We start from the raw sequence: 25,755 nt of genomic DNA on the forward strand, positions 1-25,755 counted from the left end.
TTAATATTGAATTTTATTAGATTAGGCCTGTTATTCATTACTAGTAATGAATCAGTACAGACAGTAGAATATATGAGCTAAGGCTGTACACACATCTGAAACAGCAGAAATTGGCTTAATTGTTGTGCCATGGAAAGTGGGAATCCTTTTATCTTTAATTTACACATTTATGTTAGCATTTATTTAAACAGCTTTTATGTTGTGTCTGCAATAGTTACTTTTTATTTCATTCTAAAACAACTTGATTTAGTCTGAAAGTTACATGTTCTTAAGCACTAATTCAATATTTATAGCAGCTCTAGTCATTCCTACTATTTGGGAAAAAGTTAGCATAGGTTTGCATTCATGCCCTTTTCAAGAAAGCCCTTAAATGTTTTTTTTTTTTTTTTAATTTGGATGTGTACATAACCCTGACTTATGAGACATAATCTATGTTTCAGTATGTGAATGGAAATGGCTTCCTAAAGTGCTGCCTTTAATTCCCAAAAATTCTCCACTCTGATTATTGAAGTTAGAGGGAGAAGAAAGGAGCATTTTCTCTTACTTGAAGAAAAATAAATCTAGAATTAAAAAGTTTTCATTTTATTATATTGAACATTTACCTAATTATTCTCTCTTTTCAGTGGTACCTGGTGAAAGGACAAGAGGCATCAGGACACAAACAAAAACACAGGTTGGAGAGTCTCCATCTTTGGAGATGCTGAAAAAACTCTCTGGACATTCCTCTGTACTCTTGTTGGCCCTACTTGAGCAGAGGGATTGGACCAGATGACCTTCAGTGATCCCTTCCAACTTCCACTATTCTATGATCCTATGAAATGCTAGGTTTTGGAGGAAAAAACCACTTCTATTGGTGAATTGGACTCATTTAGATGTGCTGTTCTAGCTTTAAGACAGATAAAGTGAAAAAAATCCCTAAAAGTATAAAATATGCATTATAAAAATATGTAATTTTACAGAAATTAGTACAGCCATACAAAATATGTTACAGGTCAGTACAATATTATTCTTCTAATATGCTCCCCATCTGACAAAAATACAGTCACAGACATTATGGGAAAAATGAGAAAATAAAAAAAAATAGAGTTAAATTTATTCATCTGCAACAGGATTTTTAGAAAGTGCAAAATATTGGGACTCTCACTTTTTTATAGTATCCCTTTTCTCGTTTTATTCAAAGGTTTAGTAAAATAGCAGCCATTTTCATAATTTTTGACATATAGACTGGATTTAAGGGTAAAAAAGGGAAATGCCAAACATTAACATTTTGGGATCTAAAGCCAAACATAACAAGCTTTCCTTCTTCAACCTCTTCACTGATTGTTTGGGGTTTTTTAACCTGAAGATCTGTTCTGTAAAAGTGATTACAACACTATTTCTAATTAGAAGTAGAAAGTAAATGAACACTGTAAATATACTGAAAGATATAATGCAAAGTTAAAAATAAGAAAAACTGAAAAAAACCCTCTAGATGTTTGAATTCTTTTAATTTTAACTGATTTGGATAGACTGATCTTAGTTCTGTAGCTGTGTGTAAGTATTTATCGTTGTATCTTTATATAAAGTATCAACAATGTATTCATGCTCTTTATCATAAATTCTCATAAGCAGAGGATGTTATTCATATTCAATTGCAGCACAATGCTTTAAGTCTCTAGGTGACTATAACCAATCATTAAATATTAAGCAAGAAGATATGGGGATAATTGTAGTCTTCCTGCACAAACAGCAATGGTGTTCCACCGACCAAATCACAGGGGTTGTGAAAAAGTTTATCCTGAAAGAAAGTCATTGGTTTTAAATGGGAGGAGAAATAATGATGATAAAATCTCAGTAAGACATCTGCAGGGTAGTGAGATAAAAATAATGTTTAATTATCAAAGTTGAAGCCAATCTATCACAACATTATTAAATAAATTACTAGACATAGGAAAAAGAAGTACACAATAGCCCGGAAATGCCCTAATCTTGAAAATACACACTTTCTAATACAATAACTCTTTTTCTAGTTTCCTTTTTTAGTTTCTTACTGTTTCCTCACCTCTAATTTCTTTCATTTTTTACTAAATATTTTCACCTTCCTTTTCTTCACTTCATTCTTTATTGTGTTTATAAAAGATTTTTTTGATAGTTTTAAACATTCTCAGTCATATTCAGGTAAAAAGCTCCCTAAAATGCTTTGCACCTCCAGTCAAATTAATTCTTTTAGGGGTGTTATGACTCCCTGAAGGAATTTTCAACCTATTTAGCAATAAATAGAGGCAAAAATTTTTATAAATTTTTGTGAACTCACTCCTCTGTCCTAATTATTGCTTAGTCTTATGGAGAATGTGACTGCTGTTAAAGTCTTAACTTTTACAGATGAGTCTTGAGTAATATTATTGCCCCTAGGACCTTCCTATATGAAAAGCAAGAATATCCTTCACTGTAAAAATAATTGAAGAATCAAAGTGCCATTCTTCAAAGTCTGAGAGCATAAAAAATATTTGTTACCAAACTTCATGAAAACAAAATGTACAAAAAACTATCTATGTTTCAGGCTACCTAAATTTCTAAACTCATTACATTAACAAGGTGTTCATGAGCTTCCTGAAAGAGACTCATATAAACATGCTATAATTAAAATTTTAATGAGCAAACAAAACCAACCAAAGAAAACCAAGTAAATTGAGGAAAATCTTTGAAAATCTTCTGAACTTCTAACAGGTAAGTGACACACAAGAGGAGTAAAATCACCTGCAGGATACCAGAAATGAAAACACACTTAAACACATTTAAATATAGATATCTAATAGTGATTCATTCTTGAAATAATACCTGTACATGTCTTCATTTCCACGTGTCTTTCTATAGGTGTAAATGAGCTATTAAAGAATACAAGTGCTCATTCATCGCAGAGGAGTAGAAGATTGGAACTCTGCAGCATCTAGCAGGTATCTAACAACATCTGCTTTTTATTCTTTTTTGTTCATCATACCATTTCTACTTTCCTTCTTGAGAGTAAGGCTTGTGTATTTCATCCATTAGTACTCACCCTTTGTTCCTCAGCTAAGATTTCCTAGAGTTCAACAGGCTCTTCAGCATTTTACCACAATTCTTCTCTCCTTCAAATCCTCCTTTTGTTACTATCCTGTTTTCTTTTATTCTTGCAAGTGGATTTTTTCTCATGCTTCTCTATTAGTGCTTCTTTTATCAAAGCCTTTTTATTTTCCCTGTCTGCTGAAAAATTTATTATTCTTGACAAGTTTAAATACTTGTCAGTAAGTACAGGCATCTTTATATTTACTACTTGACCTGTCGCTGCAGGCTTATCTCCAGACTTGTTAAAATTGTCCCATTGTCACGTATGGTTTCTTTTGTCAAGAGAGAAGAAAAAATATAACTTGTTCTGCATGCTACTTGTCACATATCCCATAGGCAAATAACAGAATTATTTAACAAAATTTCTTTGTAAGATTTTCTAAGAACCTGATTTTTCTACAATTCAGTCTAGTTCAGGAAATAGTTTGATAACCATTCAAGTTTAGATGATAGTTAACTGCACTGAAGCAAACCTTTAGAGCCATTGATGATATGAAACTTTTCTCCAGAAAGGTGTTGCACTGAAGGCCAACAGTTTGCAAAACAGGAGAAAACATTTAGTCAATGTATAGTAAGTATGTGAGAACTCTTCTCTAACTTTAGGTTAGACTTTCAATCTGTTCATCAGTATTTTCTGATCATAGCAAACAAACACTATACTGAAAAAAATGTCTGTCGTGGTTTAGTCCCAGCTGGCAACTAAGAACCATGCAGCCATTCACTCACTCCCCATTCCCCCTCCCCCCTGAGGATGGGATGAGGAGAAGGACCAGAAAAAGTGAAATTCCTGGGTTGACATAAGAACAGCTTAGTAATTGAAACAAAATAAAATATTATAATAAAACTGAAAATACTAAAGCTAATAATACAAATACCAATAATATTAATGATGATAATTGTGGTGAAGAGATAGAGACACACAGAGATAGAGAGGAACGAAGCCAGGTGATGCACAATACAATTGCTTACCGTCCCCTGTCCAATGCCCAGACCATCCCCAAGCAGCAATTGGCAGCTCCTGGCTGTGGAGTGCATTTCCCCCCATCCTCCTCAAGCCTCCTCCATGATCTCAGGAGCTCTTGATAAGCCTTGACTGAACCAACTGAGCAGCAAAGCACGTCTTTACTGGACCAGTTGGGTGGTGAAGCATCCCTTGACTAGAGCAGGAGTTCTTGTATGGCAAAGATATAAGAATGTCTCAGACTGGAAAAGGAACATCACCTGCCCAGCCAAGGTGAGGAACAAAGGATAAGCACATATTCTTGTTCATCATGGTAAATCCTTAACCTGAATCATAGCTTGAGTGAAACATCATCATTATCAGTGGACTTTTTGGAAGAGAAGTCCGCTTTAGTAGTTAACAACGTGGACTGTGGCCAGGATGGAAACTTCAAATGTCCAAAGCAAATCATCTTGTGACCCTATAAACTGCGTCCCAAGTGAGGCCCTCACAGATTTCCTGGAATGCAGTGGGCTGTGCCAGCACCTCCTTAATTTGCAGCTTATTTAAAATCCATATTTTAAGGCCCCAACCACTGTGCTTTGCTTCAGCTTGTATATATTAAGAAGTGAGAATATTGCAAGTAGGAGCTTAGAAGTTCTGAAAAACCAAGGACTAATGAAAAAGCTGTTGGGACACACAACCACATTCCAAATATAACAGTAACTGTGTCACCACTCAGTCAAATAAAAAGTATTTTAAATGAGTATTCAAAGTCTAGATGATGACATCAGCCATATTGAGTCAAATATTGGAATATATTGAGTAGCATGTATTATGGATGACTTGTAAGTTCCTTTTTCAATTGGCTCAAACTGTGTTAATTTCTTGTCACAATTGGTAGGTGTTGGGCCTGGCTGAGAGCAGCGTTAGGATATTAATCAGCCATGTAGGACAAAGTAGTGGCTTCATTATAAGAACAAATCTGTTCTTTGAGCTTAAAGAATGCCAATCAATCACTGCCAAAGTTGTGTTGATAATGAGAACCTTTGAGTGGGACAGAATGTTACCTCCAGCAACAGCAAGAACCAGCTGTTGGGAGACAGATGTATTTGAATAGGTCAATAAGGAATTAGATATTCACTACCCAATCCCATAACCAACAGGATCCAGAGTGGAGAGAGAGAATCAAGAGACATCCTAGGGACTACACAGGCCCTGGTGCCCTGCATGGCTCAAAAACATGTGCCCATTCACTCGATTTTCCTCCTGAACCATGTTGATCTTCCTGAACAATGTCTTCTGGAAGTGCTCAAGAGGCATCTGGATGTGTACCTTGGGGATATGGTTTGGGGGTACATGTGCTAGATTGATTGTTGCACTAGGTGATCTTGAAGGTCTCTTCCAAGCTTGATGATTCTGTGATTTTGTGTTTCAGTGACCTGTGCTTGCAGGAAGTAAATTCTTAAAACTGCAGACTTCTAGAATTAGTGTTTTGGTATCTCAGTCTATTTAGCCTTGGTCTTAAATATTGACACCACTTTGAAGAGATGTAAAAATGTCCTTATTTTCATGACTAATTTATAAAAATAAATAAACAGTAATGTAATTTACTAAAAGATACTACTTGTAAGCCTTATGCCAGAGAAAACCAGCCCATCCTTTTGAGGTAGATTGGTCTCCTGGTATTGATGCTCATTCCTAGAAATTTCCTCCTAATATGAATAAAAAAACCGCTTCTGCCTCTCTGTCCAAACTTCCAAGCTAGTTGTTCTGAAATTTCACGCACACAGAATAAAAAAAGGGGAAGAAAGGCAAATGTGAACTAAAGGCCTCACGAATCCAGATCAGAACTTAGGCTCTTATCCACAGCCAAGATACTTCCTTGTGTATTTCTGAAGTAGCTGAACTCTGAGGGTTTTCTAACAGGAGATATGGCCCATAAGAAACTGGTCTTAGTCACTCCTGTTCTGTAAGCACCTATTTTCTTTCTTCTCTTTCAGAAACTTCTAAAGGTCATTAGACCACTTGTTTATAAAAAACTTTACCTAGGTAAACTGTTTTTCCTACTTAGTGCTCAGCAGTGCTTTAACAACCAGTCCTTTAAGCAATTTCAATAGAAAGTAACTGATTTGAGCTTGTTTTTAGATTCACCACAGATAAGAGAAGTAAACTTGCAAATTTAGCAGAAGGAGGTACTATTAATGTGATGGTAAAAATCTCTGCATGCAGATAAAAAAAAGGTAAATTTAGTTCAATAGAGAAAAGATTCAAGATTTTTTCTTCATGCATTAAAGGAAGGATTTAGTTGTTTCAGAAAACCAACAATACAGACAGCTATAGGGAGACATCAATTATTTTATTCTTTTTTTATTAATAATGTATTTCAAGATAAACCCCAAAATTTCAATGTCAAAAACATGTCTGCCAGTTATGTATTACATGCAGGAAAGCCAGTGAAATACAAGAAACTCCAGGAGGCTAGCAGATCAATGATGTGCATAGTAATTATGCTGAAGTGTTTTTCAAAACACTCCAAGCAGCTTTGTATTCATGCTAGGCAGAGAAACTGAACCAGGTAAACAAATCAGCCAATTCACCGTATCCTTGATCAGACAAAACTCTTTGAAGATTGAAAAGTGACTACTGTAACATTTTCTTAATAATCATTTATTAGAGAGCAACACTGGCCTGCTCCTCTGCATGTCTCCTCGAATAAATACCCCAATCAGATGTGGTGAAATGAATTTATACACTTTTGATGTTATTCAGCATGTTTTGCCTTCCCATTAGAATGTCAGAAATTAAGCAATAGGGAGAACTATAGTTTATTACGTGTGGTGGAATAGAAGAAAAAATGAACTACTCCACTAAGAGAGTTTTGTGGTCAAATATTCCTAACAAGTGAAGCAACATCATGTGAGAAAAAAGCAAGTTCTATTACACTGATTTTTCTGCTCATCTTTTCAGATTTCTGCTTTTCTTTCCCATGACAATTCATCCACGATAGCTTCAAATTAATTTTCAAGTGAAAGGCCTCTCACACTTTACTTCTTTATATTCCTTTTTCTTTATCTTCTTCTATTGATGTTCTCAGATGAAGCCCCCAAAATTACTCAAAGAACTTACTATATTCTCTACATTCTTCTGTAAAAAAACTCAAACAAACAAACAAAGAAACCAACCAAAAAACCCACCAAAAATCAAAACCAAGCAAAACAAAAAATTAAGACCACTATTATCTACTAGCTACTAAGAAGTAATAACTGTACCATAACTGGAGGTGGTGTATCTGCTCTGTAACACATTAGCACTATGCTGCGTAGGTGGTTGTTATGCTACTAAGATTGTTTTGCTTGGACTTAGTAAGTGAATATAAATAAAACCAAATAGGAAAGAAAAATGTTTGCATATAATGTGGAGACCCTGACTGACAAGATGAACTAGTGGAATTTGAAACTCTTTCTACAATCACCTCCTAAATTCTAAGAGAATTTCCATTGAGTACCTGAGGTTTTCCCTATCTTCCCTTTTCTCGGTCCAAAAAACCAAAACCAAAACCCAAACCACAATCACCACCACCAAGAACAAAAACCAAACCCACTTAAAAACAAAAGCAGCAACAATGTTATAACTTCAAAATTTGGGGATGACCCACTTTGTGCCTTGACATACATGCACAAGTGCTGTTTCCCAATAGGTGGGATGCACACACTGTGAAAATTTTGGCCTCAAACTGTTTTATGCATTGAAATAATATCCCTTATGTAAAGCAATTAATAGATCTCAGTTTGACATTAATCAGAAATGTAGTATAACTTTCTACTCCATGTAGAATCACATATTTTTATTATCATGGTGTAATGTCACCTTTATTGTAAGAAAATATCTACTCTCAAAAATCAGTCGCTTTATAATATAAAACGTATTTCAGATTTACTTATCTTTTGCCATAGTTTTTCCTTCTAATTTTACTACCACCATGAATATATGCTGTCCATCCTCAGAGCCTATTCAACAATAGATTAATACAAGGGTTGTTTGATTTTATCTTCAGTGCTACATAGTCATACAAACCTTGGATAAATTAATCAATTGCAAGTAAAAGTAACAAGTAGTATCATTTTCCTCCTACATTACAGTCATTGTGTACATTTTTAAGCAATTATAAAGGTAGTGGGCAATGAAGAATATGGTTGTTACTCTTTAAAATCAATATTTTTATCAAAATAATTTGTAGTAATTGCTTCTGAGGATATGGAAATCATCTCACCTACCCCAGATGTGTGAATACTTAATGTTTAATAGGAGACAGCAAAGCACCTATAATTAAGGTAAAGGTCAACTCTGTATAAAGTCTAAATTCTCTTTAGCCTCTGGAATGAGAAATACAGTACAGGAAAACATAGTGAATGTTTCAACTCCAAGACATCATAACAGATTAATGTATGATAGGTATTGAAGAGTTTACCAATGAGATCAGAATAAGAAATTTGAACAGTACATAAAAAGCACTGTTTGCATAGGCCTTGGATAGAGCCTAGAGGCTGGTGGATACATTCATTTCCACACTGAGACACTTCAGTGGTATTTGGGGACAATTTAAGAGAAAAAGATTTTCTGTCAGTCAATAATGAAGTTTCATGCTTTTACTACAGTTAGTATTTTTTAACACAGAGACATCTGTGCTTGCAATATGCACTGATTAATCTGTGACACTTGAGATTTAAGCTGCCATTCTCAGAGTTGCCTTTTTACCATGAAATCAACCTAAAAAAGGACATTTCCCTTACACTGAAAAAAAAAAAAAAAGCACTCAATTTCATACTGCTGCAGGGAATAAAATAAAGCCCCATGAACAGTTTCAGAAGATGGCAATTTGATAAAACCGTCGTTGAGAAGTTCACAAAGTGGATCCACAAAGACAAATTTCTTATTCTGAACAACTTCCTTTTCAATTGTATTGAATCTTAATCTCTGTTAAATTTGTCTTAAAAAATACACTTACAAATAGAGACTGGCTTGCTGGAACCTTCATGTAACATATATCTAGTATAAACTATTTTATCTCTGTCACTTAGCATTGTCCTCAATGTTAATCCATCTGTGGTGCATACAAAAGCCTCTCTTTTTCTACAAGCACCCAGCAGTTTCAGTAAAAGGATTCACAGACTCTTCCAATCAAACAGCCAAGCACTGGAAATGGATGTATAAATCTGAGCTTTTCATTTCATCCAATGACTTCTTAACTTCAAATTAACAGCCAGTCCCTGAAGTAACTCTAAGAAACACCTACACATCTTGATCACTCCAGTGCAGGCATCTTCCCTCTGACTCAATGATCCTTTCCATGAAAGCAGAGCTTCAACAAGAGGAATCAGATATCTAGCAAGCAAGACAATATCTTTTGCAGTTGACATACAAGTTGAGAGACTCAGTGTAAAGGAAGTATTTAAGCTACATCTTATGTTTACTGGCAAAACCTAATCACTGACCTATCAGACTAGGATGACATTATTGCCTTAAATACTGGAGAGTTTTTTTAAAGGGAAAAGCTCTCTGAAGGATTATAGGTTTCAAATCAATGCAAATATCCAAACAGTAGACTTGTGTTGATGTTTCCTGACAGCCTCAGAGAAAGCATCTTTTTCAAATATATTCTTTTTCAACCTTTATAGCAAGGCAGTAAACTTGCAGTCTGTTATGTCCACAAAGTTTAGTACTGTACTCAGGACTTCTAATTCTGCTTCCTAATGGTCAGATCCTCCTGATCTGTTTGAAACTAGCCTGTGCACAACAGGCACAGAAGAGGGCCTAGGTTTCAATGCCGGGCTATTGTCTAGTATATTGCTCTTCCTCCTGCTTAAGGTTTTTGTTTGATAACCTTCGTTATGGAAAGACTAGAAAGTCAATTTTTGGGTGCAGCATTCCTTAAAATGCACTGTCACCATAAAGGCAGGTAAAACTACCATTTAGGAAAGATTCTTATAAATGTCTTTTCCACAAGTTTTCCACAGAAAAGTTTTCAGTGTTCAAACTGAATTTATAATGTTTCATTTTGTATGTCAATGGATACACAGCTACATTAGTAACTCCTGAACTTCCTAAATTATAAATAAATATCTCACTGTGCTTTCCATTCATTAAATCTGTAACTTGCATAGGAATCCAGGAGGCTGAGCTCTGTGAGCATTTCACCATTAGAAAGGCAAAGTCTGTTGTAGTCTATACACAACTGTTCAAACCTGAAAAACATTTATTACTCAATTTCTGTACAGAAATAGCCTCTAATTATGTGTTTCATGGGAATAAATCCAGTGGTTAAACATAACTAAAAAAACTAGTCTATCAGTGCTGCAAAATTTCTTGTGCAAACTTATCAATAACCTGCCTGCCAACACTGCTTCCAGGAATTGCTTTTACAGTGTGCCAATAGATGTAAAACAAGAGAGGCAAGATTTTTTTTCTTTGCTTAGGAGAAAAACTCCATGAAGTGAAAAATGAAAAGGTTATTTGCTTCCAAACCCTTCATTAAAACAACAGACCCAAAGGTCTCAGATGATGAATAGCTCATTATTTGATCTCATTACCCTGGCATGTACATCCATGAAGTGACTGGAAACTAAGAAGTTGCAGATTACAAGGTTTACTGAGTGTCTGCCAGAGATTGCCACATTCTCCAATATTCTAGATAGTTGAGGGTCTATAACAAGGTAGTATGAAAAATAATTGAGAAATAACCCTCACAGAACCAATATCTTAAAAGGACAGCAAGGAACCTCTGCTGTCAAAGGAAATCCTTTCCCTAATGACCCAAAATCACACCTTAAGGCTGGTCTCTGTGTGATATGCATACTGCGCATGTTCACTAGTTGAGAAGTTGTTAGTGCTATAAAAATGACCTCCCACATGAACAGGTTCAGGACATAGACAACATGATAGAAGTGCAAAGTTAACCTGCGTGAAGCTGTAAAGCAAGCTTGACTATATAGCACATTCCAGAACACAGCCAAGTTGTAAACTTCTCTGTTTTAATTTCCTAAGGTCATTAATATATTTAGGAATACATTTTAGCACTCAGAGTGCTAAATGCAAATAGTGTTAATTCTTCAGTTCTGTTTTGAAATACTTTATAAGGATATTCCTCTACCTTTTATAAAATTTTCTTTATTTTTTTCCTTCTTTAAATGTCAAGGGACTCCTCATTTCTGTTCCTTCTCATTTTTTTCTCTGAATGTTCTCTTCTGCACATTAATTTTATGCTTAAGCTTCTCCTGTAAGCAGTGGAATCCTTTGATACTTCTCAAACCAAATACACAATAGTACAAAATCTTTGACCATGTAAATTGTTGCTCCAGAACCCACACAAAGAATCAGTTCCTCCTAAATTTACCCTTATACATGTCAAAGAGATCTTTATATTTAGCCAAACCTTAAGAAAAAAAGGAAAATTAAAAGTATAGGTGTTATTCCACATGAAACGTAGCACTCAGATTCATTTACATTAGGTGAGTAAGCAGTGACATCACTATTATCAGGAAACAGTTTATATATCTGAAAGAAAGATAATTAATTAAGTCTTGATTTTATTAGTTTTAGGAAACAGAAGAGAATGCAGAAATATTGAAATTTCATATGCTTGCACATAGGCAATGAAGAAATAATATGCAAGACTCAGAAAAAAAGATAGTTGTGACCACTTCACTTCCATATGGCAGCAAATAGCAAACCTTTCCTGCTTTAATGCCTCTTAAGGTGTAGTAAAAACTTCTGAGGATAATTGCTGATTTTTTTTCTACCCCTAGCAAAATGGCACTTGTTTTCTACACATACAAAAATTTGGCGTGTCACAAGTTATACTAATAATTATTGTAATATATTATTATTAATAATTATATTTTCAGTTATAAAGTGGTCTACTTTCATAAGATATAAAAATTGTTATTATCACTAAATGCCTATTCATTAAATGAAAAATGTTTTTTTTTCATTATAGGTTAAAAATTAAAAAAACAAAAAGCCATTACCTACACTTTAGAGTTACCAAGCTCTTTATTTACAATGGGCTTTACAACAACAAAACAGAATAATCCCTGAAACACTGCCATTTCAGCCCACTTTTGGGTCTCAATCCATGTCAGAACCTGGCTATACTGAAACAAAGGCAGTTCTACCCCTCTCTGTCTCCACAGCTCATTCAGAGCGCTTCCTTGTCTTTCATACACCAATCACTTTGTCTGTGCTTTGGAGAGTGGAACACTATCAAATTTGACATTGCTGCAGGCCTCCTTAACAAAGCAGAACATCAGCAAGAAAAAGATTTTGTCTTGGTCTGCGAATTGAATATATTCCTACAGGCTTGATTCTGAAGTGAAATTATCATGTTTAACTCACTCCCTCCACCAACTAAAATGTAAGAGCTATTCTGAGTAGCTGGAGGGCCAGCTGAGAGCTCCACTTGGAAAGCACCAGAGTATGCATGCATACTCAAAACTGTGTCAGGATTACTAACAATATAAACATAAGTTTTAGTAATGAAAATACAGTCCTCAGGAAAGATTACAGTGCTTGCTTTTATAGGAGGAGAGTCACAAATATCAACTTGTACAGAAATTCAGTCTGAATCTGTGAATAAAAATATTTTCATTCTTTTAACAGAAAAGATAGTCCAGAGTACATACATCTAAAAGATCAACTACCATTGGATATCTTTTACAGGTATGTTCATCCTTTTATTATCACAAAAAATACTCTAGAAAAATATTATCTGCCTTGGATTTGCTTGTTACCTATTCTCTGCCCCTTTTTATGTAGCACAACAGAAACATTCATTTCTTCAGCAAGCTTTATATGTGTCTTACAAAACATTTTTGAATTTTCTTTGAGATTGACTGAAGAAAATGTTGGTGCTACACCATTTTACTGAACGGCACCTAAGAGCAGACTTGCATACCAAGAGATATGCAACATACAGATTTTTTGCAGGTAAAGTGGTCTTAACTTGTGGATTTTTACTTTGTTTAATTTCTGTTGGTTAACACAAAAATTCTGATGATCCATTCAGACATTGAGGAAAGAAAAAATCAAACAGTTCAGCAAATAATGAAAGAAACTGTCTTCCTACCCCTTGCCCAGGTTCAGCTTCAGGCAAGCAGCTCTGTTCTCCCCTTCTGAGTCTCAGCCTCCCTTCACTTTTGCTGAATGTTCAGTCCCTCCCAGATCCTTTAGTGAGGTGTTGGGTGGTGAAGAGACTGAGGGTCAGTGCACAATGGCTTCTGCACACTGCTCCTTGCCTTTCCCTGTGTTGCAGCAGGGGTAGCCCTAGGCTGCAGCCCTTTCAGGGTACCTGGCACCTGTCCCACACAATGCTTCCCGTGGTCTCCTGAGAGCAGCACTCCCTCTGTCATCGAGCATGTCCTCCCCGAGCGTGTCAGCAGACTTTGTCTGCAGTAGTGTCCCTTCTGCCTCTTTTCCATCTTCTCCCACCCTCCCAAATGTTTCTGTCTCTCACACAGGCCTTAGAGATGCCAGATGACCTGGCTGTGGCTTTGGCCGGCAGCAGGCAGCTCACAACCACGGTGACCCCAAGGTGCAACGAGGCTGGATGTGTGCAGCATACACAGAAACTGGAAGAACTATTTTTCCAGCTACTTCACGCAATACAGAATTCTGAACTAGAAGATTGACTACATCATCACTGAAATGAGGACTATAACAACATGTAAATTTTAAATCTGAGTATGAAACGTCAACATATATATGCAGGAAAACCTGAAAAAGAGACCAGGTCTCAAGGTCAAAGATAATCGTATAAACTTTTGATTCACATCACAGCCTCAGAAAACTTTCTGAAAAACAGATTTCCTCAAAATAATATATCCATTGCAGAAAATATCTGTCATCTGAGTTGAAGCACTGGAGCATTGTAAGGAGTCATAAAAGCCATAAAAATGAATTGCAACAAAATAACTGCTTTAAAATAATCTAATGTGTATGATTTAATCTAGCAAAATTCCCTCCTCATTGATTGTTAGGTGTTTGTATGCTACAGTCATATAAGAGTCCTGTGAAAACAGAAAAGTGAAAAAATTACAGCAGGCAGCTAGAAAGGATTGTAAAACACCATATGTTTTTCACCTTTATAATAACCTTGCTGTATTGAATTCAGGATTTCTGGGCATTTCAGAGTCCAGCAAGAAATTAAGCAAGTGGTGCTCACGCAGAACAAAAATTTTAAATTGTTCTTTCTTATGTTACTAATAGTCACACTTTCTTGCAGTCCTGATGCAGGAAACATAAGGGTTTCCTGAATTCCAGAAAAACTATTTTCTTCCACTTTACTGTTTTTTTTAACCTATCTGTTTGCTAGGGAGTTGATATCAGCTGGACACAAAATGCAAACCACACCATTTAGTGATACATAACATTTCTTTTTTGATTTTGGTTTGGGTTTTGGTTTTTTGTTTGTTTGTTTGCTTGCTTTGTTTGCTTGTTTGTGTGTTTGTGTTTAATATGGGTGAATACAGCTAGAGCAGGGGAGAGCCAGGTCTCATCTGTGGCACCTACACACCTTCCACTACCGCTTGTTTATGACACTTTGGGTTAATAGCCCTAGCCCAGACTCCTTGATTTTATAACAAATTTTATAACAAATCAGGGGGCTTCACATCAGATTTTTATCAACCTCTTGTTTTCCATCTTAAGTCTATTGTGAGGGGGTGAAGCCAGCAGCAGTTATGTAGCAAGGTTTGTCTAGGGTTTCTTTGCACTTCCAGACCAGAACAGACTAAATCAGTCTGTTAGAGCTGGGCAGCTGTCATCAAGATCTGAGCTCTTTCACATTACCTTTTCCTTATGACAGCTTGTGTACATCTTCCCAAATTATTAAATAAAATAGGACAAATACTAATAATATTTTATCACCTTTTGCAAAAATACATTACAGATCTGATAAATGACCTCAGCTGAGTTTAGGATTCAGATGAAAGATTAAACTACAGTTAAACTAAGTTTTCTTGATAAATGTTTGGAAGAACTGACTGAAATCAATAATGGAAACATTTGAACAATTAAGCAGGAAGCATAAAATGTTTCAAATAGTAAGGTAATTTATGACTTTATAAACCCAGGGAACAGAAAATAATACACAGATCTGCAAATAAATATTGCAATAAAAATACCTTGCCTCATTATAATATGTTTACTAAAACTGCAAATAAAAAATGGCGAAAATATGTAAAATAAAATTATCAGAGATTCTCAAGTCAAAACGAGTCCTTTCCTGCACCGTACAACTTAACTCTAAATTTAAGAAACTTCAGTGAACTACCCTGATGCAGCATGTCATCTGATGAACAGCAACTCATAAAACCCTTCTGCTGCCAAGGTAGATACATCTCCTATATCCTGTTGCTTCACAGTTGACCTGGAAAAACAGCGGGGAACAAAATTCCTGTGGATCAGTTGATTCACAGTAACTAGTTACTTTCAGGTTGCATAGTACTGTGTTTGAGCCTTAAATGGGAAAATAATGGCTAATTCTGACATTTTTATCAGTCCAGTTAATATTGCAATGTAGACCTTAATAAAAAAAAAAAGAATCTGTGAGCAAAACAGCAAAATAATACCAATGTCAATCATGTGAGCTCATGATTTTGAATATACTCTAATGAATATATAAAATAAATTTATTCAAAATATGGGATGCATGCTGTACCACATGACATTCAACTCAAATTGTAATAGCAAAACTATAAAAATAAAAATCTTTGTATTAATGCAAATTTTCAGCTGCCATAATTATCTCTGTCACAGTTCTTTATTCCATCTTTTTTCTTATGTAATGTTTCTGCAAAACAGTATCTCCCTCAAACAAAAAAAAATCGACTCAATCAATTTCAAATCTTAATAGTGATCATAAAAAAGGCAGTAATTTCCAGAGCATTTAGCTGAAGTTAAAATATGAAGACTCATTCAACATTTACAAAAATATGTCTGAGACTTCACCAGAAGATGTACCTTGGTTCTGAACTGTGGGTTCTGGAACAATATTAAGTAAGAGGCAGAAACTAACTATAAATCTTATAACAATAAATTGCTATTGTTTAGCAGAGAAATAACTCTGCCAAAGAACTTTAGTCATGACTTAGGACTCACAGCTAATTATCTGCAGACTCTCTGCCCGTTTGCTGCTAGTACCAAAGAGACTGCTGTACTGTGTTTGGAATTTATTGACTGTTAAGTAGAAGATTCAGTTCCTGTATTTGTTATTGCACTGAAGAGCCATACATCCCAATTATTATTGTAAGTACTTTCTTACTTTCAAAGTAAAAGTAAGCTTTTCCAATATATTAGAGATCCAACATGGTGATTTCAGGCTCACTTACAGTTTCTTGGGATGAAATCTGTTTTGTTTGTGAGCTTCCATATTTGACACAAGGACTGACTGAAATGGATAGCCACCAATTTCCAAATTGTCTCTTCTAAGCCAACCATGCCATATCGTAGTGTTAATATCATAAAGAACAATTCTAGGTCAATGCATGTTTATAAGCACTGCAGCCTTCTTGAAAGGGTTAGCATTTCTGTCCCCAACACTGACTCCAGTATTGTTTTCTCCACTTTTTGAATGAATAATTCAACAGAGAAAAGAACATGTGAAAGAGCAAACACAGATTTACACATTTGCTTTCTAACTATAGTAGTTTTTAAGTATATGTGCCAACTATCTTCAGTCTTGTGGTTTCTGGCAGATAAGAAATTGCATGCGCAGCACTGATTGAGGAAAAAAAAAAGCAACACACATTCCTCATTAAAAAGAATCAAGCAATTTCAAAATGGGAGGCTCAAACACAAGGTTTTAGTACCTCTATGAAGTGTTTGGTACACTGAAAAGGTTCCCACTACATAGACAGAAAAACAGTCAATCGTTTCCTGAAATGTATTTTTTTTGAAAGTTATTTGACTACACTGTGCATAGAGGTGAAAAACGAATAAATTTATCCTCTCAAAATAAACACTTATTTTGGACACTTATTGGAAGTGTTCTGCCAAGCTGGCTACAAGGAAATGAAAGAAAACACTTTAATTTTATGTCTTTTAAAAGGAATGGAATGGAACCTGTGGTGTCCAAAAAGCATGTATAGCAATGATAGAATTCAGAAAAATGCAGATTAAAAAAGTTACTTTGAATTTCATGCACTTGGCCTTCTATTTTTTATGTTTCATTTAGCAGTCATGTATTTGGAAAATACACTTAGTTGGGATATCTCCAAAAAAACCAATTGAACCTCATGCTAGTGAATGGCAGCAAAATCTTATCTGGGACAAAATTAACATAAATGTTGCTTAAAAGAAGTACATTGCACTAGAACAAGTAATTAAGCAGTCTTTAATTTGCTACAGAATCAAAGCAAAACTCTTAGGTCTGATCTAATTACAAAGTTGACAAATTAAGAGAGTAAAAATGAAGGAATACAGATAAAATGCTGTAAATCCATTTATTTCCATATATATTTTTCTGGAAAAAAACACACATATCTTTTCAGAACCTGGAAATAAACATTACCAAACAAAAATCAACTCCCTTTATTAACTTTAGAAGAAATGCATATACTATATACTAAGGTGACATGACTTTTAATTTGGAAATATTATTTCTGTTCTGGTTAGGGAGATTAAAGTAAGCTGGAAAACTGTTGAGTTTAAATAGGCTGTTGAAACTATAATAAAAATAAAGAGAGGAGAAGGTCTATGAGCAAAACTCGTGCAAAATATTTTAATAAAATTTTAATAAAATACTCTCTTAATATATGAGGGTGGTCTTGGCTCCTGAGGAAAAAAAAAAAACAAACAAATTTCTCCACAGGTTAGATAATTTCAAGCTTTATTTAATGACTCCAAGTAACAGAGGACTTTATCTGTTGTTTTAAAAAAAAGAAAAAAAAAAGAATCTTAATCCTTTAGCCTTGAAGTAATCTCACTGATCTTAATTAAAGTGTGTAACAGGAAAACCCATACATAAGATCAAATGTATCTTTTTCATATAATCTGATTAAAATTTATGTTCCCATTTTAGATATTAATAAATTGATGGTGTGATATCACATACCTCACAAATGAGAAAATGCCTCCCATCCAGCCAGACTAAAATAAAGGCAAACCAGATGAAATACCAAGGCTTCAGCGGCCATGGAGAGAAAGAAAAAGCAGTCAACAATATTGACAGTGCCCTAGAAAGAGAATGACCCATCCCGTCTCTGAGGAATGCTTGAGAAAGGTGGAAGAAGCAGTAGGAATTGTGCTGTGTACTTAAAGAATATATTCCTGCCAGACCCTGGAGATATTTCTCAGTCCCTGTCAACACTCACTGCAGTGCTCTGATTATCCCATCTCAACTTAGTAAGTAGTTAGTTCTTCTAAAGACATAAATTACAGGTTTTAAAAACCAAACCAAACTAAAACAAACAACTCCAAACAAACGAAAAGCAAAACCAACAAAACCCGCCACAAAAAAATAAAACGCAACTCCACCCCAGACATCACTACCACCACCCTCAAAGAGCAAGATTATATAACTTTAATTTCAAAAAATATATTGTAGCTATAAAGAGAACAATTTAACCAACCCTAGGAAGAATAAACTGCAGTGACACAAACACTTTTAGCAAATTTCCTTGGGACTACTATTCATCAATTTCCTCATTTGTGGTGATGAGATAACACCATTTTATAAATCTTAGTTATCTGTGACATGGATAACTACCTTCTACCAGTCAATTATCTGTGGCTTAGAAGTATAATTTTCTATGAAGTCACGTTTGGGTTTTTTTTGTTTCAAACATGACTTCAGCCAAAAGCTTAGTCCTTCTGTGATATGCATACATGTATTCAGACACTAACCTGATCAAAAATTTTCTTTCTCAACATTATTACAATATTTCTAAAAGTTAAAGAATTCTTTAGACACACAGTAGCTATTTAAATATTTGAGATTCATGAACCTTGAGAGAGGTTAAACATTTATTTTGACAAGAAAGTAAATTTGTTGGCAGTAGCCCCCAGTGTTCAATAGTATTTCAGTTGAGATTTCAAGGTTCTTGTTTATTTATTTTTCAGGATCTAGGTAACACAAACACAATTTCATTATAACCACTGAGAATTTATTTTATTTTTACCCTAGTCTTCCTTTTCATTATAATTAGATAATTAAGTATTCTGCTCTTTCTTTGAACAAACTCTCTCCACTGTAAATCACAGAGTAAAAGCTACTTTACTCTTTTATGTTGCAAACACTTTTAAGAACAGCACATATTTAGAAACCATAAGAATAATAACATTTTCTCCCTATTTCCTTAAGAAAGTTCATCCTATTCCATTAGGTGATGTCTAAGGCACTGAACTAGTAAGCATTATGATATTGTACACAGAAGCATTCAATTACATTGCCTTTGAATACTCAATAGACTTGAATATAGTTAGCATCTTATTACAAATCAGATAAACATTTCCATTGAAAAATGTATAGTTTGGCCTTTTTTTGGAAAATCTTAGAAGACTTTTGAAGTATACAGATCTAAAGGAGATTTTTTCATACTTCTTTTAAGCCATCATTAAGATGAACTAAAACTTTTTTTCTTAAAGTTACTGTGTTTGTTTCTGCTTTCTTATTTTTATTTCTCTATGGAAATGCAAAGCTCATTGTCTTAGTGACATCAATGAATTTATTTCTAATAAATTGCTAATTAATGGAATATTCCATTGAAAATACCTTGACGCTTCGCTAGATCTGTTGCTATACTCAATATACCAATGAAAAGCCAAATCAAATCTTAAGATTAATATTTTCAAAGCCCTTAGAGAACTAAAGATTCCTTAAAATGTGACCTAAGTGTTAGAGGGTTAAAACTACTGGTACATCTGTAGTATCTCATCTCTACCAAAGTAGAAATTCCTTAGTTGCAATAAAACCAATTCAAAATATAATACTCAGCCTCCACTGTGCACTCCTTTGCTCTGTATAGGGAAAATATATAGTAGAGCACACAATATTTTAAATCACACCTGGTTAATGTTTTCTTCATAAGGGAAGAAACAAAGAATGGTACTAAAGGGTACTAAATGGTACAAAATGTTGCTTATGTCTCTTTGTAAATCAGAAAGTCCCTCAGAGGTCAGCAGGTAAGAGGATTGTTTTAAAAACTAAAAACACTGATAATTCAAGGAATTTAGTCAGTGGTACCTGTCCATAGACTATGAAGCCACTGAAAGTCTAGAGACTGTACTGAAAAGAAGACTTCAGAAGTACTGCAAAAATGATGAAGATTCCAATGAGGTCAGGTGAGCATTATCTGTGAGAAAATTAAAATGTCTGACTACACTGTACTAGCATGACCACAGGAGAAGATACTGTAAAGTTAATAGACTCAGCTAACATCCAAGAAAAACCAATCAATGGAAAAAAATTCAGAAAAGGCCAATTTTCATTTTTGTGGTCAAAAAACCAAAGTATCAAGAGGAATGAAGACTGGTACATTTCTTGACGTTTTAAAATAAAAAATGGATACTTTTTCAAAAGGCATTATTCACTGCAAGCCTTTGGCCTTAAGATACAAGGCAATGTTAAATATGCAGGCATAAAAGCGGTACCTCTGGTCTTAACATAGATGAGTTTGTACGTCTTAGCTCTCATCCTTTTGATCACGTTTGTATCACCTGACTGCTCCTAAGATTCATGACAGAAAATAATAAAGGTGGGGAAACTAATTCTTTTTAATTCTTAAGCAAGCGCTGTGGGACTGCAGATAAAGGGTAAACAATCCATGTGCTCTCCCAACCTATTTTTTTAAGAATACTGAGCATACTCTCTTTTTAACATGTCATTTATTCCCAAAGAACATATGCTATGCTGAAATTTTAGTAACAGCTGTCCATGAATATGGACTACTAATTTATATAATGGATTACTAGCATATTAAATTCAGCAACCGCAATTTACAAAATAGACTAAATCCTAGCACAGAACATTTCTTTTCTTTCCAGAACACAGCCTAATAATATGAATTTGTAATTTTCAAGCACTATCCGTTGTACATTTGCATTATACAAGCATATATTTTCTCTGGTTTCCATGTCCTTGACTTTCTGTTTATTTTTTACTCTATGATTTATGTGGCGTCTTTGAGGGAAGAGGTGGTGTATAAATCTATTGCATTCTCAGCCTCATTATTAGTAATGGATTAATTTTCAGTTTCATCGCTAAAAACAGTTCATTATCTGCAAAGGCAAAATTATCTTCATATAGATTCTGAGGTAATTGATTCCTCTATTTATATACTGAAGGGAATGTTGCTCACACAAATTGCGAATGAAAAGTCTTTTCCTTCTCCTCCCCCTTTGTTCCATACAACAATGACATGAAAAACTATCATTTTCACTGATAATAAAAAGAATCAGTGATAAACCAAGATTAGTTACTCCCAATGATTATAATCATAGCAGAAATTGTTTCTTAATGATATAGGTTGGTTAAATGAAATGGACACCATCTTACATCATAACCAAAACTCTCTTAAAACATCACTGGAAAGAAAATTTTTATTTATTAATACTTGCAAGTATTAATAATTACCATTTTCATTTTTCTTTTTTATTATTCTTTAATAATATTTTATATTGTAGCAGCACAGAACACAAAGAAATACAATAGTATTACTCTATAATTGAGAATTATTTCTCACTCAAATGGTGAGAAAGGGAGGACTGAACAGAAGTGTTCTGAGCACTTTTAATTAAGTGGAACACATTTTTTTTTCTTTCTAATTTTAATTTTGATCAATTTATTTAGTATCTGAAGTGGAGCAAGGGGCAAGCAGATTGACTATATGGATTCCTTTAGGTTCACTGGTGGTATGATTTTGTCCTAGATCTATGGTGCTAAGTGGTTTAGATCTGGGTACTTCTGCATCTGTATTTGTAGACCTATATATTGCTTCATTTAAATTATAAGCATAATAAAATATCACTCCATAGACAGCATGGTTAGAAATCAGATAAACAAGAAAATTCAGTTCTTAGCTTACTTAACAATAGTATAAACCAGTTGTGGGGAAAACAGAAGGTAAAGTTAAAGAAAACTGAAAAATTACAAACACTGAGTCAACATACATGCTAAAGGGGAAGAAACTGAGAATCTAGCAGAGTAGAAAGTATGTGTTATAAGAGTATGAAAAATTGTAAGAAGAAAATATGTTTGCTGCTCCCTGGATGGAATGCAGTCAGTATGCCTGATTTCCCACACAAAACACAAGCTAAGGGTGGAGTGGAGTGGAAATTCCCCAGCCAGGCTCTGTTGAAATCCTTGAATGGGGGGAACCTGGTAGTACCTGGTAGCTGATGAGCTGCATAGCAGCTGTCAACTAAGGGAGAAAAAGGAAGATTTTTTGCTATAGAGCCAGCAAGCATGGCAAACTCATAGACACACACCTCCATCCCAAAGGTTATCTCAGATGTGATACTGATGTTATCTAGCTCCAAGGTAAGACACCACACACTGAACATCATGCATGCCTGAAGCCCTTCAAGCTCCACCTAACGTAAAAATATTTTGAGTTAAAAATGGGGAGTAGTTAGGGAAGACTGTATTGTAACTTCTGGGATCAGTCGACAGCCTAAACTTGTCTTCATCCCCTTAGGGGCGCCTATTGGGCAAGAACTGTACTTATGTGTCTCAATGATTGCTTCAAGCCAGCATTTATTAGGGATTAGAGCTCTTAGTATATTGTTCTAAATGAGTTTTTGCAACAAGATTTTATCAACAACAATCCTTGAATCTTAACCTATCACACTTTTCTATTATATTAGTAAAGAATATTATTCCATAAACTGTTTGTGTGAGTCTTTCAGTGGCACTAAACTTACCACAGGAGGTAACATACTCGACTGTGGAGGCCTGGGAGAGGATCTCTCTGATGCTGTTGGCGTTTGTCCCTGGATCTTTCCTGGGGCACCCACAGACCCGGTAAAGGTGGAAGCCCAAGCGGGGGCATTTCTGTTTGCCTGTGACCCTGGTTAAGTCAGTCAAATGGCTCTCCAATCCAGAAGGTTGTTCAGTGAAGGGTCCCCATTACAGGACATGATAGGGCAGGCACAAGGGTTTTGGCTTTCCTGAAGTGCTGACAGACTAATCAAACACAAAGAGTTTGAGAAAATCTCCCTTTTCACCAGCAGAAAATTAGACTTCACTACAAATAATTTAAAACCATCTTAGAAATAGTTCTGACTTCATTACTAAATCTACTAAGTAAAGGTTATTTGTACTTTTCCATTTCTCACAAGTGGTCCTCATGGTCTTTTATATCTTCATCTGGTCATCCAAATTGAAATTGGTTTTTATTTTTAATTTTTCTTTGAAATTCTTGTGGACTTATTTACAAAATGAAATCACCATATTCTCCTATATTCCTCAGAAAGAACACAAACATGAAAAAATTAAAGAATTATTCTCTATTGTAACATCAGGGCACTTTGATAATGTACTTCAAGTTTTTTCTTGGTATTATGATATTTATTTTCATGATTTTATAAAATTACAGAACATATGAACTTAGAAATAATCCCCAAAGCCTTTGTTTTAGATTGCTCACATAGTGGGGATTTTGGAACATACCATGATTTCCTGCCCCATTAAGATGACTTTCTCAAAGGTAGGAAGCCTAGGGAGGCCTCCTTTTGAAAGACAATGACTGCAAGTCAGGACTTGGTTAAGTAATAACTGACTTTTCAGACTTCAGTACAATTAAAACCTCAACGACTTTGTAAGGCCAGCTGCGGGACTCTTCTATAGGCAGTGCCTCTAAAGGAGACAATAACATGTAGTATCAGAAAAACCAAAAGTCAGTACAGCAGCTGAGAAAGAGGTGTGAGGGGGAAAAGGAGTTTGAAAAACAACTCCACAACAGAAAAGTCAGTAAAGAAAGAGGGTGAGGAGGTACTCCAGGAGCAGAGATTTCTCTGCAGTCCATGAAGATCACAGTGAAACAGGTTGTCCCACTGCAGCCCATGCAGAGAACTAGGGGGAAAAAAATAGTTCCTGCAGCCCACAGAAAGGACCTGTGCCAGAGCAGTTGTTGAAGGACTGCAACCAGTGAGAAGGATGATGGAGCAGGAGACAAGTGTGAGGAGGAAGAAGAGGCAGAATGGAGCTGTTGTGGAGTAATCACTACCCCATGTTCCACCTACCCTGTACCACCCGGAGGGTAGAAGACAGCAGACTCAGGAACAAGGGAGTGAAGCTGAACCTGGGAAAAAGGACTCTGTGTGCATACGTGTGTGTGCATGTGTGTGTGTGTAAGTGTTTTAGTTGTCTTTGGTTCTCACCTTCCAACTCCATTTTTAATCAACAATAAATTAATCTGCCCCTGCTTGAGTCTGTTTCACCTTTGATGGTAAGTGAGCCACAAACTCTTCCATCCTATTTTGTCCCTCTGAGCTGTTAGGGTCAGAGAGGAGCAAGGGAGCGACTGGATAGGAGGTCTGACAGCTGATTAAGGTCAGCCCAGTAAAGTACCAGAAATCATTGCCTATTGGTACAAAGCTTATGTTCAGCTTGGAGTCTGAGTAGTGAATCTTTCTGGAGAAGCTATGTACTATGTAGGTTTACATATGTTCTGTATGACATTTGGTATTTCAGCAATAATGTATATCAATTTCCATTCTAACTCCCTTCTATTCCACATTCCTGCCCTTCTGGATCCATAACATTTTTCTGTCTACTTCTGTTAAACCAACAGAAAATTAAATTATATAACCAACTTCCTAAAATAATAAAAGCAGCCTCCATAAATATTGTATTGTATCACTGAACAGCTTTTAAACACATTTTCCTGGCTAATTTTAATTTTAAGAATTTTAAATGCTTTTTGTAAGTGTATTTATAAAGTAGATGAATAATTTCAGATTGCTTATTATCAGTCATGAAAGTTTGCATTTGATATGAAAATGTTATGAGATACAGCATAATCTGAGGTAATTTAAATACTAAAGGCGTATCAGTCACGCTCACAAGCAGCCTATGTCATTGTGAAACAATCACTGTCAGAATGTTCTTTTATTTTCTTCTGAAGAAACAAGGCCTTTGAAAATGCCTAGCTACAATCACTCGTTCCAGTTATTCTTAAATAATTAACATTTTTTATTTCATATTCGTGGCACTTTCTCAAGAGGAAGACACACATCTAGAATTTTGAGAAGAAAACTCAGATGTTATTCTCCAGATAGACAATCTATCTAAATAGTTCTTGAATAAATGCGTGTCTTGAATAAATTTCTATCTTGAATAAATATATATCAAAACAAAGAAAATAAACTCATTGACTGCAGACAGATAAACATAGAAAGAAATAATTTAAATTTAGTAAAAACCATATACATAAGGTTGTTTGTTTTTTTTATTTCCTGTTGCCTGAAAACAGGCTCTGACCATTTCTGAATCATTACCATTAATGTGGTTGTCAATAGTTCTGAAGATGATAGTCAGACAGCTTGGGACATAAAGAGGTTTAAAAAACCCATTTCAGAAATTAGACAGAGACAGAAAAGAAGGTAAAAGTAGAAAACAGAAGCAAACAGAAACAACTTGAAACTAGAAATGCAGGAAAAGAAGACAGATGAGGAAAGAAGAAAAGGTAGAAAACCACAAGGAAAATAAAATACTCATTATTTGAAGTATAATGTAT

The 25,755-nt window shown here is 35.0% G+C and overlaps 1 long non-coding RNA gene across 1 annotated transcript; it reads left to right on the forward strand.

Moving 5' to 3' along the window:
• The first annotated feature begins 621 nt into the window (after nt 1–621).
• Nucleotides 622–15,804, forward strand: LOC115948207. Its single transcript, XR_004082054.1, has 5 exons — nt 622–673; nt 2,854–2,933; nt 12,680–12,739; nt 12,908–13,006; nt 13,537–15,804. It is a non-coding gene; the product is annotated as an uncharacterized LOC115948207 (long non-coding RNA).
• Nucleotides 15,805–25,755: the final 9,951 nt, after the last annotated feature.

The sequence above is a fragment of the Geospiza fortis genome, unplaced genomic scaffold (genome assembly GCF_000277835.1).
Source record: "Geospiza fortis unplaced genomic scaffold, GeoFor_1.0 scaffold58, whole genome shotgun sequence".
Taxonomy (NCBI): Eukaryota; Metazoa; Chordata; class Aves; order Passeriformes; family Thraupidae; genus Geospiza; species Geospiza fortis.